Genomic DNA, 13904 nt, shown 5'->3' on the forward strand with positions numbered 1-13904 from the left:
GCCCCCCGGGAAGGTAAGCTGTATCAGGGTGGGGATTTTGATCTGTTTTGTTTACTGCTGTATCATCAGCACTAAACAGTGCCTGGCACACAGAAGGACCTCAAAGATGTTGAACGGATAAGTGAATTAGTGATCATAAACTGTCAATTGACTTGCTGTTTAGATCTTGCAGGTTCATTCCTGGCTGTTAGGTGTGGAGTGAGCAAGTGTTTGACGTCTCATTTCAACACTGATCTTGAGAAAGGGCCTGATATACAGTTGTTTTCGTTTTATTTGAGACAGCTCATGGTTCTAGTTTAATTTAGAGAAAGAAAGCTCTCTAAAAGACAAGGTTAAATTCTGCAAGGACTTTCTGTTTTAATAGGGCTTTATAATAGGGACCTGTTATGGGCTGACATGCTGAAGTCTTACGCATGGCGCTTGAGAATATGGACCCTATTTGGGGTTGTTGTGATGTAATTAGTTAATAATATGAGGTCATATTGGAGAGGGGCAGGCCCTTAATCCAGTATGTTGTTGTTTAATCGCTAAGTCTTATCCAACTCTTTGCGACCCCATGGACTGGGGCACACCAGACTTCCCCGTCCTTCACTGTCTCCCGGAATTTGCTCAGACTCACGTCCATTGAGTTGGTGATGCCATGCAACCATCTCATCCTCTGTCACCCCCTTCCTTTTCTGCTCTCAATCTTTCCCAGCATCGGGGTCTTTTCCAATGAATCAGCTGTTTGCATCAGGTGGCCAAAGTATTGGAGCTTCAGCATCAGTCCTTCCAGTGAATATTCTGGGTTGATTTCCTTTAAGATCCAGTACATTTGGTGTCCTTATAAGAAGGAGATTCGGATGCAGACAGACATGGAGAAGAAAGCCACGTGAAGACAAGGCAGAGACTGGAGTGATGCTGCCACAAGCCAAGGATTGTCTGGGACCACCAGAACTGAAAGAGTCAAGGAAGGACCTCCCCAGGAGGCTCTGGAGGGAGTGAAGCCCCACTGACATCTAGATTTCAGGTTTTTAGTGTCCAGAACCATAAGAGAAAAGATTTCCCATAAGCCACCCAGTTTGTGGCACTTTGTTATGCTTGGCAGCCCTGGGAAACTAGAAGAGCACACAGTATATATCCAGTTCCATTTCTAAACCTTTTACACTTAGGCCTTCATGTTCTTGCACCCGCAGAACCCAGCTCTGTGGGAAGACGGGTGATCATTTCATTAGAACCGGGGAGGGGAGGGAAGAGAGGGCTCTTGTTCTTCTGTATGGTCATGACCCTAAAGGGCCCAGGACTAAGCTCCCTACAAAACAGGCTGGTTTGCCCTGGCTGCCTGCAGAGAAGTTCACAACCACCCATGTGCCTTAGAGACACTCAGCTCTTGGAGAACAGAGGCTCCACTGGCTGGAGAATGGAAAAGAAAAGTGGGAGTTCCTTCAGGCTGCCAAACAACAAGCCATTACAACAAGCCAGGTGAGACGCCATCCAAGTTGGCGGAGCCGGCAGGATTGGGAGCCGTCTGTGGGGCCTGCAGAACAATAATCCTTTCCATTATGAAGACCAGATGCCGGGAGACTTACTGGAACAGCCACAGCCTCTTGGATGCGGAGGGTGGGCTGGGTGAATGGAGCAAGGCGTCTGCGCATGGAGCCGCAAGCCGCCATCTGTCACTGATGCCCGCAGGTGACAATGGCCAGGGGCCACGTCTCTACCCCACCTCCCTGCCTCTGCTCCGTTGTTCTCTCCTGGAAAGCCCTCTTCCCCGCATTCGTTTAAATCCTGTTTATTCTTCAAGTCCCAACAACTACTGTCAAACCCTCCCCTGCCAAATCAGCCCAAACTCATCTCATTGTTCTTCATGTTTCCATTGTGGCCTCAAAAGAGCACCTTCACCACTGAATGTAGTCCACAGGCCAGCAGGGTGGGCATCACCTGGGAGGTTGTTAGAAGCGCAGACTCCAGGCCCTAAGCTAGACTTACTGACCCAGAATTAATATCTTCATGAGCTCTCGAGATGCTTCATCTGCACACCAAGATGTGGGAAGCACTGGCCCGTATCACTGGTTCTCAGAGTGTTTCTAGACCTGCAGTACCAGAATCACCTAGGAACTTGTCAGAAGGTAACATTTGAACCCACCCTAGGCCCTCTGAATCTGACTCCCTGGGAGCGGAGTCAGGATGGGGCCTACCCTTCTCCAGGGTACTCTATGGACATTCAAATTTGCAAACCACTTGTCTGTATCATTCAGTCCAGCATCTAAGGATGCTATCTCATGTCTTGTGTGTTTGTCCTTCCCTTTCAAGCTGGGGACCCTGAGAACAGGATCAGTGTTTGTGTACATCTCTCTGGCTCTAAGGCCAGGTCTAGGCATGGCACACCTGGTGTCCAGAGTAACCGACCAGTGCCTCTATTCAAGCACATGGCGGCTGAAGAGAAGAGGAGAGGATGAAAGGGGAGATGCAGGGAGATTTCTTTTTTTTAAATATAAATTTATTTATTTTAATTGGAGGCTAATTACTTTACAATATTTTGGTGGTTTTGCCATACATTGACATGAATCCGCCATAGGTGTACATGTGTTCCCCATCCTGAACAGGTGGATGAAACTAGAGCCTATTATACAGAGTGAAGTAAGCCAGAAAGAAAAAAAACCAATTCAGTATACTAACGCATATATATGGAATTTAGAAAGATGGTAACGATAACCCTATATGCGAGACAGCAAAAGAGACACAGATGTATAGAGCAGTCCTTTGGACTCTGCAGGGAGATTTCTCATTGTTCTCCTGAGTTTCCTGAGGACTCGAGTTGGGGATGGGGAGGCTTTATGCTTCTCCTCTCAAATTGGAGACCAAGTGGGTGTCATGGAATTTGGCATAATGACTCAATAGCTCATCAGGGCCTGATTTGATTCAAAATTCTGTTTCCAACAGTTTTATGTGGGTTTTCCACCCTGGAAAAAGTCACTGCCATTGAGCAAGGAAAACAATGCTGGCTGAGTGTGCCTTTCCCTGGATCAATAAGCCCCTCCTCTGGGCAAGTGGAAGTGGCTAGCTCTTCTGGCGTGTGGTGTCATCGAGAAGGATTTTCAGACACCGCTGTGTCCTGTCACCACCAATCACCCCCAGAGCCAGCAGTCCTGTTGGGAGGAGAATGTTCCAGAACGTGGCCTCAAGTGCTCTTCCTCCTCAGCCTGGCTGCTAGGTTTCAGATTTCTAGACATAATTACTTTTGAATTGCTTAATGGGCATATAATTTTCATTGGAGTCATATGACACTTGAGCTGGAAAAAAAGCATCTCCTTTGTTTATTATTTATTTAAAAGTTTTTTTTTTTTTTTTTTTGCCATGTCATTCGGCTCTCGGGATCTTAGTTCCCTGACCAGGGATGGAACCCGGGCCCACAAAAGTGAGAGTCCGAGTCCTAACCACTGGATCACCAGGGAGTTCCCTAAAAGATGTTATTATTATTTTGTTTTTTTAGAGAAGTTTTAGGTTTACAAAAAACAGAGAGAAAGTAACAGAGATTGCCTATATATCTTCTACCCTCACACATGCATAGCCTCCCCAGCTAGTACTGTAACTCACTAGAATGGTACATTTTTACCAAGGATAAACCTACATTGATGCATCTCAAACAGCCAAAGCCCATAGTTGATCCTAAACTCCTATGAGTTTAGACAAATGTATGCTAGCATATGGGTTTCCCTGGTGGCTCAGGTGGTAAAGAATCCGCCTGCAATGCAGGGGAGCACAGAGAAATTTTTAGGGCAGTGAAAATAAAGAGATGGGACTACCAGACCACCTTATCTGCCTCCTGAGAAATGTGTATACAGGACAAGAAGCAACGGTTAGAACCGGACATGGAACAATGGACTGGTTTAAAATTGGGAAAGGAGTACATCAAGGCTGTATATTGTCACTCTGCTTATTTAACTTGTATGCAGAATACATCATGTGGAAATGCCAGGCTGGATGAATCACAAGCTGGAGTCGAGATTGTAGGGAGAAATATCAACAGCCTCAGATACGCAGCTGATACCCTAATGGGGGCTTCCCTGGTGGCTCAGACAGTTAAAAAAAAAAAAAAAAAAACAACCTATCTGCATTGTGGGAGACCTGGGTTCAATCCTGGGTTGGGAAGATCCTCTGGAGGAGGGCATGGCTACCCAATATTCTTGCCTGGAAAATTCCAAGTACAGAGGAGCCTGGCGGGCAATAGCCTGGTCCTACCTCAGTCCAGATTGAGAGAGTGACAAACAAGAAAGACAAGCGCCTCAGCCACTGGGAAGCCAATCCCTGCCGATTCTGCACGGAAATTTGTTCTTGGGACAAATTTAGGTGCAAGGGTCAAAAACTTATTCAGATTCAACTCGAGTCAAAATGGACTTTATTTTAAGGATACAAGTTTCATGGGATCCAAGACTGAGCGTGGGGTGGTGGTGGTGGGGAGGGGAGAGCCATTGCTCCCTGCCAGCTGCCCCCAGCCCAACCTCACTGGTGTCCTGAGGAGCCCAGGACAGAGCACTGGGGTTTGAAACGACTGGTAGTGCAGCCAGGCATGTTTAGGGGGAGGCTGGACCTCTTCCGGAGCACTGGGTTGGAGGATGGAGCTTACAGAGAGTGACTTAGAATAAGGACAGTTTGTCTGCCCACTGCCGCTGTGCCACGTCGTGGGGGCATGGTGCCACTGCTGCCCGGGAGGAATCCAGAGGAGCACAGACTCTGAAACCTGGGCTGCTCCCAGAGAGGAAGGAGAGGAAGTGGTCCAGCTACACAGTTTCAGTTCTTCATTCCACTTATCAGAGGAGTCCCTCTAACCCAGGTTGGGGAGGGATGGGTACAGGGGTGGAGAGATGTCTTTGCTATTAGAGCTCCACCCACATGGAAGTAGGCATGGATGGACTGGGGGGACATAGTCTTTCTTCTCCTCTCAATAGTCTAGCTGCAACTGCCTTGATTCAGGCCACCATCCATCCTACCAGCATGTTAGAGCCTCTGCTCTTTACGTTCAGAGCCCCTTCCCCTTTCAAGAAGGCTCTGAGTTGCTACACCCCTCCTGAAGTCTTTCTCACTCTCCTCAAAGCTATTGTCCCTTCTCTGAATATGTGTGCTCATCAGCTTGTACTCATTTACATAGGGCCTTATGCTTTTCAAAACAATTCAAGTTTTGATCAGTGGTTATAGCAAATACTGTCTTCTTAGGAGCCCTTTAAGGGTCTCCTTTTCATGGGCCAATGCATGTGTATTTATGCGTGCTCAGTTGCTCAGTCGTGTCCGACTCTTTGTGACCCCACGGAGTGTAGCTTGCCAGGCTCCTCTGTCCATGGGATTTTCCAGGCAAGAATAGTGGAGTTGGTTGCCATTTGCTCCTCCAGGGGATCTTCCTGACCCAGGGATGGAAACTGCATCTCCTATGTGGGCCAATACTTGCACTTAAACTTTGTGTTTCCTTTTCTTTGATGTTCTTGGTGTTTCTAAAATCCTGATCATGAATTAGGGGCTGGAGGTCCTCAATGGGGAGAAGCCAGCATCTTGAACCAGCCTCTGAGGCCCAACAGGGGTCCAGCCCCAACAGGGACTCTGTGGCCAGAACTCTTCATCACCAAGGCCAAGAACTACACCTCACTCAGCCCACCCTGGCCCTTACAGCTAACCAAACCATGATGTTCAGCTAGGTTAACAGGATGGACCACCCATTTTTATAGTGAGATACATTGTCCCCCTGAGACCGTTACATGGGCTAGGAAGGGAAGACTGGGCCGAGTGGAGGGATTAGTCCATTACAGCATGTTCTGGAAAGGAGACAAGCTCCATAATTGGGCCTGGGGGGAACATTCTTACTACCTTCCTCAGAGACTGCTTCAGGACTGGCCAGGAAGGGCCCCACAACTGTAGGCCTACATCTGAGGCCATTAGATCACATGTGGAGGAAGAAAGGGCCAGGCCAAGATGGCCTCCAAAGCCAGACTGCGTTCTGTCAGCTCCCACAGAAGAGTTAATATTGATCCCTGTGGGAGTGAAGATGGTTACCTGGTCATCACTGGAAAACACTGTCACCTGGAGAAGTGGGCTTCATACATGTTGCTATGGAGACCATGACTGTTCCTGACAGGTTAGGACATGTGAGAAAGTGGGGACAGTTCAACTGGAGCTGTTGAAAGCCCTTGTGGAGAACTTAGTTCCTGAGCAGCGTCTTCCTCCATGGAAGGACTCCAGATGTGATGAGTATTCTTGTCGCCGACGTTTCTTCTTTGCTAACTGGAGACTAGACAGCAGAGCTGAGGTCATTCGCCTCGTGTCATAAACTCTAAGGCGACAGGCTTGGAGGGCCTTTGCTGTGGAACCGTGAGAATGCTCCCTGTTTAATGAAGGGGTCAAGATCCCTGAATCGGAACACCACTGACAGGGCAGCAGGGCTGACATGTCCTGGGGTTAAAGGTGTTTGAAATTTGAAATCTGTTGATATTTATGGCATGCCCTACAGGTGGTCCTGGAGAGAGCTAACACAGTGGCCACTACTGTGACGAGGAAGCAGAAAGCAGGTCAGGACAGTGGCCAGGACGTTTAGGTGCTGTCCTCTGAGGAGGAAGGAGGCAGGGTCTCAGGGTGGGCAGGGCTCTCAGGTGACAGATGTGTTCTGAAGTTCCCTCTCAGATCTTGACTTTCTGGCTAACAGGCCCCATCATCACTGAACTCAGGCCATATGGTTAAGTATACTTTCCTGGCCCAAGTTCAAGGTGCATGTAGAGGTGGGGAGTCTCTGAGGCAGGAAGACTAAGATTTCTTGGCTCACGTGGACTTTCTTCCAGGGCTTCCTTCCTTAAGAAGGATAACCACACTTGTTAAACGTCTCATAAAATGCCTGAAAATTAGCATAGCCAGACACTAGACAAGCTTGATGGGTAAGGGCCAGGTGGTTTGGGCCAAAGTCTTTAGAACTCACGCAGATCTGCAGGCAAGGCCTCTTCCTCAGGCTGAGTGAGCAAAATGGGCCCAGCTGAGACGGTGCTGTGATTCACAGAGAGCTGTTCAGAGAACTCAACAGAAAGGCGACTTTGTAGGTTGGTCAGGACTTGAGGCAGCTCTCAGAAGGTTGAGCTCATCTTGGGTAACAGAAGGGAAAGATGAAGCTTTTCATGGGCAGAATGTGTTAGGGTCCTCGCTCTACAACTCGGTAGGGGTTGGTGCTCACCTTCTCTGCTCTCCTCTGCAGGACACTGGTCTGGGCAACGCCGATTTGCCCAAGTGTAGACAGACTCAGGTCAGGTAGTGTAGGCATGTGTGAGAACAGAAGTGAGGAACAGTGGAGACTCCCTAGCAGGACGTCTATGAATTAGAGGCTTTACCATCACTTTGAAAGTCTCCAGTGACTTCATAGTTCAAGCCCTTATTTTGCAGGAGAACATGCTGATGCTAAGTCGCTTCAGTCGTGTCCGACTCTGTGTGACCCCAGAGATGGCAGCCCACAAGGCTCCCCCGTCCCTGGGATTCTCCAGGCAAGAACACTGGAGTGGGTTGCCATTTCCTTCTCCAATGCATGAAAGTGAAAAGTGAAAGTGAAGTTGCTCAGTCGTTTCTGACTCTTAGCGACCCCATGGACTGCGGCCCACCAGGCTCCTCCGTCCATGGGATTTTCCAGGCAAAAGTACTGGAGTGGGGTGCTATTGCCTTCTCCAGCAGGAGAACATAGTGAGGTATAAAAAGGACAAATGACTGGTCCAAGGTCACATGCTATCAACCGGCTAATCAGAGGATGCAACTTAAGCCAGGCTGCTCCTGCCAGGATTCATCTGAGTTACTAGCTACCGTTTGTTGGATTTGGCCTGGACGTTGATGCCAAGTCACCAAGCAGTATGTGGCAGTCTGGATCTTTTCTCAAGAACCTAGAAGTACTAGGGCCTGGGGCTCCCAGCGTCTTTTCTCAGTGTCCCCAAGCTGTCCCTGTAACTGGGAGTCATGTTTGGCCCTTTCTGGTTCTTGGAGAGGTCACCTCTTACTGTAAGGATACCACATGCTTCCATGTCAGCCACTTGACCAATGAGGGAGGGCAGATATGACTCCCTCACTCTGGGAGACAGGGTAAAAGTCTACCTCCAATAGGTTGCTCTCTTTTCTGCAGCTGCCAGGAAGAATCTGGAGGCAAACAAGGCATGCAGCACTCTGGAGAAAGCTTGCATCCATCAGCATCTGCCTGCAGCCCATTCTGGACCGTTCTTATACATGAGGAAGCCGGTGTGGGGCTGGAGGAAACTTCTTGGAAGTTGGGGGAAGATCCTGACTGAGAAACTGTGCAGAGGGGCTGGAAAATTCTGCAGATGGGCTCAGGGGACATGAAGATCCACTGGGAGATCGGGTGCCCCATGTTAGGGGCCTCGGTCTGGCATGTGAAGTGGCCTTACAGAATATATCATCTTCGTGGGCACCTGTCAACAAGTAGGCTTCTTATGTGGCAGGTACACACAGAGGGTGCAAGGTTCAGAGAAGCTCCCCAGCTTCTCATGGGCCCTCCTGGCCCACAGTCATGTGCCACCTCCTATGCAGGGGCTTCATGGGCCACACACATCCCCAGGACCTGGTCCAGCCAACACCCACACCCAGTTACATCTGCAGAGCAGGGAATCTGCCCAAAGTTATAGGTCCCTCTGGTGTACATGTGTGTTAGTTGCCCAGTTGTGTCCGACTCTTTGCAACCCCATGGACTGTAGACCACCAGGCTCCTCTGTCTGTGGAATTCTCCAAACAAGAATACTGGAGTGGGCAGCCATTCCTTTCTCCAGGGGATCTTCTCAACCCAAGGATCAAACCCAGGTCTCCTGCATTGCAGGTGGATTATTTACCGTCTGAGCCACCAGGGAAACACATGGTTCCCTCCTTGGGACCTGGATTCTCCTGAGAAATCCTCAGGGCTGAGGGCTTAGTTGGGGCACCAGCTTTGATCCAACCTCTGCACTCCAGGCAAGGTGCCCTTAGCAGGGCACCACCTGACCGTAGTGAGTGCATACAGCCAACCAACCTGCAACCTTGTGTTTCTGCATTGTAAATACCTGATTTTCTGCCTCTAACCTCATCAGAGCTTGCTTCCAGGAAGGGATCTAGTCCATGGCAGATAAGACTTAGGTACTAAGGGACTATGTTCCATGTAAGTACTGAGCTTGGCTCACATTCACAGAGTGAAGAAATGAATGAAATAGTTTCTGGCCTGGAGATATGCATTCTGACTGGCATTCCTCCCAATTCCCTGTCCCCATTCATGCGTGCTCACCTCCATGTGGGAGGTGGGAAGGCCCACAGCTGGAAGGACAGGTGATGCTCGGGGGGAAGGCAGCTCTGCTGGGAGGACTGGGAGGACCCTCCATTCACTACCTCCCGGCCCCCAGCCAGACCAGTCTTATCCTGTGGTCAGTGAGGCTGGGGTGGGGGCAAGGAGGTTGCTCTGGGGACATGGGGCCATAAGAACCCATTAGAGCACTTCCTCTGTCACCAACAAATTCGGGGCGAGGCTTTGATTTTCAGAAAGTCCAGGCCAGCATCCTCCAGAACATCCTGGGGACAGAGTGGCTCTCCTGAAGCTTGGGAAGACCCGGTCAGGGGGGGTCCCTGAGAAAAGGCGCCCTGCCTCTGCAACCCCTATGGGTGCTCCCCAAGGGAACTTCCATCAGATTTGATGGTTTGGGTGCCCCCGGTCTGGGTCATGGTGGGGAGGGCTGCAAGGAGAAAGGGGCAGGGGAGCTGGGACCATCTACCTGGGAGCACGGTGACCTGGGCGGGGGAGGATCACCTACCCAGGAGCATGGTGACCTGGGCAGGGGAGGACCACCTACCTAGGAGCACGGTGACCTGGGCGAGGGAGGTGGGGTGGGAGGGCCGGGCAGGCAGTGTGAACTGGGTGGACTGATCAGGGGGTGGGGGCAGTGGTGTGTGGGGTGTGGAGCATAGAAGGGTCGTGGTAGGCGATCGATGGGGGTGGCCCTGAGGGGCAGGTGAGCACCATGGGCCACCCACCCCGCACCTCCGGTCCTCCTGGAGGTGATGCGGTGGGGGAGGCAGGACCTGGGACCCCAACGAGCGATTCCCGGCTCCCAGTGTCTGGCCTCCCATGGGAGGGTGGGGGACACTTCCGGCAAGGCGAAGATGTAATCTGGTAGTTGGGGACAGAGACTTGCCGGTCATGACATTTTTATCTCTTGAGACCTAAAATCTAGGGACTTCCTTCTATTCATCATCAATCAAGACCGTGTGTGTCAATGGCCATGGGCTTCACAGAAGTCCGAAGAAATAGCTGCAGTTTCACCGTTGGGTTCCAGGAGCCCTTCAAGGCTCTGTCCCAGATGGAGTTCAGCTTCGGGGGCAGTTTGTCTCCTAATGGTTCTTGGATCTACCTCTTAAAAGGAAAAAAACAACGTATATGTCTAACTATCCATCCATCCTAAAATGTGATTTAAGTATAAAAAGTGCTTAAAACAGATGCACAGTTTAAGGCATAGTTAGGGCAGACACCTCATGCTTTTGATCACCCACAGCTAAACAGGGCTTGCATCCTGGAAGCCTGCTCCATCCTCCTCAGTCATCCTGATTTATTCACTCAGCCTTACCTGCTTTCCTGGTTTTAAAGTTGCTTTTGTGGCTATAGTGACCTTGCAAAACTGTTCCCGTTCTGTTGAATATGTATGTTGTTTGCAGCATTCAGATCTTGAAAATAATGTGAGAAACATAAGCATGATTTCCTTAGGATGAATTCTCAGCTGTGCGGTTTTCAGACAACGGACACCTTTATTTTCAAGGTTCTTATAATATGTTGCCATGTTTTTTCCCCGCAAGGAGTTTGGCTGATTTACACACCCACCTGCAATCCAATCCAATCCAGTCCAGTCCAGTCCAATTCAATTTGATTTAGTCTAATTCATTCCTCCCTTTCTCTCCCTGGGAAGAAATGGCAGTTCCACATGTAAGTCCCAGTTGCATCACATCTTTGCCAACACTGGGTTTGAGTTTTCTTAGACTAAACGCATCTCAGACTAGTCTTAGTTTGCATCTCTCAGACATTGGGAAAGCTGACTATCCATTTATGTTTGCTTACTAATTGGAATATCTTCCAAACTGTATGTAAAAATTGTCCACTTATCTCTTTGGATGTTGATGTTTCTCTTGCCTATCTGGATGCATTATTTATGTACTAGAGTAAATGCTTTTTGGCATTTTTGTGTCAGACTTTTAGAACTGAGTGAAACCTGGAGTTTGTTTGGTCTGGATGCCCCCTCCCCTTCCCCCCATTATGCCCATGACCTAAGTCTCAGCACCTGTGAATGTGACCGTATTTGAAAAAAGACTTTTGGCAGGTGGAATTAAGTTAAGGAGCTTGAGATGAAGAGAGCATCCTAGATTATGAATAGCAGAGAGTGGCAGCTGGGTGATACCCCCTTTCTGGTCCCTCAAGTCTGTAAGACATGTAGATCAATCCAACCCGTCTGATTCTCTACAAGTGTGGATTCTTTGGGGGCACTGGCTTCTTGCTCGGAAGTTGCTCTGTATTTTTCTTTCTATTCTATGGATACTACTGTTGATGCTCTGACTGTTACTCATACCCATGGATCATCAGGAGGGGCTTGGGATACATAGCCAGCCCACTAATGTATAAAGGTCAGATTCACTGAGTTCCTGGGCAGAGCTGGAAGAAAAGATACGGATTTCTGGGGGTTATGTCTCTGAGTGTGACCTGGTACAGGGAAGGAGGAGGGAGGAGGGTTCAAGATGGGGAACACGTATATACCTGTGGCGGATTCATGTTGATATATGGCAAAACCAATACAATATTGTAAAGTTAAAAAAAAAGAATTAAAAAAAAAGAAAAAAAAAAAGAATTACTCAAAGAACCTAGGAGCTTTTCTTGTGACTCAGCCGGTAAAAAATCTGCCTCAATGTAGGATACACAGGTTCAATCACTGGGTTGGGAAGATCCCTTGGAGAAGGGAATGGCAACCCACTCCAGTACTCTTGCCTGAAGAGTCCCACAGACAGAGGAGCCTGGAGGGTTACAGTAGATCTGGAGCTATGTTGTCCAACTTGGTTGGACGAATGACACGAGTGGCTACTGAACACCTGAAATGTCATGGCCGCCGCTGAAGAATTGAATTTTTTAAAAAGTTAAAAAAAAAAATCATTTTTGACCTCGCTGGGTCTTCCCTGCCACGCACAGGCTTTCCCCTTTGTGGCAAGCGGGGATTACGCTCTGGTTGCACTGCATGAGCGTCTCATTGTGGTGGCTTTTCTTGTTGCAGATCACAGGCTCCAGGTGTGTGGGCTTCAGTAGTTGTGGCTTAGTTGCCCCACGGCATGTGGAATCTTCCCAGACCAGGGATCGAACCCGTGTCCTCTGCATTGGCATGGGTTTTCTTAACCATTGGATGACCAGGGACTGTATTTTTAATTTTCTTTGAATTAAAATTTTTAAAATGCTCAATTCAGTTCTTGGAAAAAGTTAAAGGATGTTTGCAACAACAGATTCAGATGTGTAGTATGTGAATCTACTTTTCCAACTGCCAAGTTTCTGAAATCTAAATATAGCTCAAGTACTATCAATGAAAATTTAGTGTCCAAATTGAGATGTTGTGTGTTAAATATATACCAGATTTTAAAAGCTTAGTGCCAATAAAATAATGTAAAATATCTCACAAATTATTTTTCATGTACTGTGGATAGAAAAGATAACATATTTAAGATATACTGATAGTGTTAGTCACTCAGTCGTGTCCGACGATTTGCAACCCCATGGATTGTAGCTCGCCAGGCTCCTCCATCCATGGAATTTTCCAGGCAAGAATACTGAAGTAGCCATTTCCTCCTCAAGGGGATCTTCCTGAGCCAGGGATTGAACTGGGGTCTCCTGCATTGCAGGCAGATTCTTTATCATCTGAGGCACCAGGGAAGGTTCTTAGATATATTAGTTCAAGTAAAATACAATTAAACTTAATGATACCTGCTTCTGCCACTTATTGGGCTTCCCCGGTGGCTCAGCTGGTAAAGAACCCGTGTGCCAATACAGGAGATGCAAGAGATGCAAGTTCAATCCTTGGGTCGGGAAGATTTCCTGGAGAAGGAAATGGCTACCCACTCCAGTATTCCTGCCTGGAAAATCCCATGACAGAGGAGCCTGGTGGGCTACAGTCTATGGGGTTGCAAAGAGTTGGACACAACCGAGCACGCACACTGCCACTTACTGGTTCTGTGGCTCTAGGTGACTGATTTCTTCTGATTTCCTTTATCTAAGATTACTGAGTTGATACCCTCTAGACTCATCCCAGGCTGCAACCAACTTTGAGGCTGGAGGGTTGATGCTGACATTGGTGGGAGGGTGGTCTCTCGTCACATGGGGAGGCTGGGCTTTGGGCAGGGTTGGAGCCCCCAGCCCAACAGGAATGCCTCTTTTCCCCATCCCCCGCAGAAGGAGGTTCCTGGATGGAATGCTGGGCCATACAACGTGGACTTGACCCTCGGGCAGCTTGTGTGGAGAGTGATCAGGGCTGGGTGGTCAGACTTCTGGGTTGAGAGTCTCTATGGAAGGGCAGAGGAAGTATGATTACTTTATTCCATACTGAGCTGTCTTCCACACGTGCAGCAGAGCTGAAGCTAAAAGAGGAACCCTTGTTTTATTTTTTAAAAGAACTCTTTTTTTAAATTTATTTTTAATTGGAGGATAATTGCTTTACAGTGTTGTGCTGGTTTCTGCCGCAGAACAACGTGAATCACCCATAAGTATACACATGTCTCCTCCCTCCTGAACCTCCCTCCACCCCTCTAGGTCCTCACAGAGCTCTGAGCTGAGCTCCCTGTGTTATATAGCAACTTCCCACTAGCGATCTATTTACACATTGGAATGTTTATGTTTCAGCGCTACTCTCTCAGTTGGTCCCATCCTC

This window comes from Bubalus kerabau, chromosome 11 (genome assembly GCF_029407905.1).
Source record: "Bubalus kerabau isolate K-KA32 ecotype Philippines breed swamp buffalo chromosome 11, PCC_UOA_SB_1v2, whole genome shotgun sequence".
In the NCBI taxonomy this organism is placed as follows: Eukaryota; Metazoa; Chordata; class Mammalia; order Artiodactyla; family Bovidae; genus Bubalus; species Bubalus kerabau.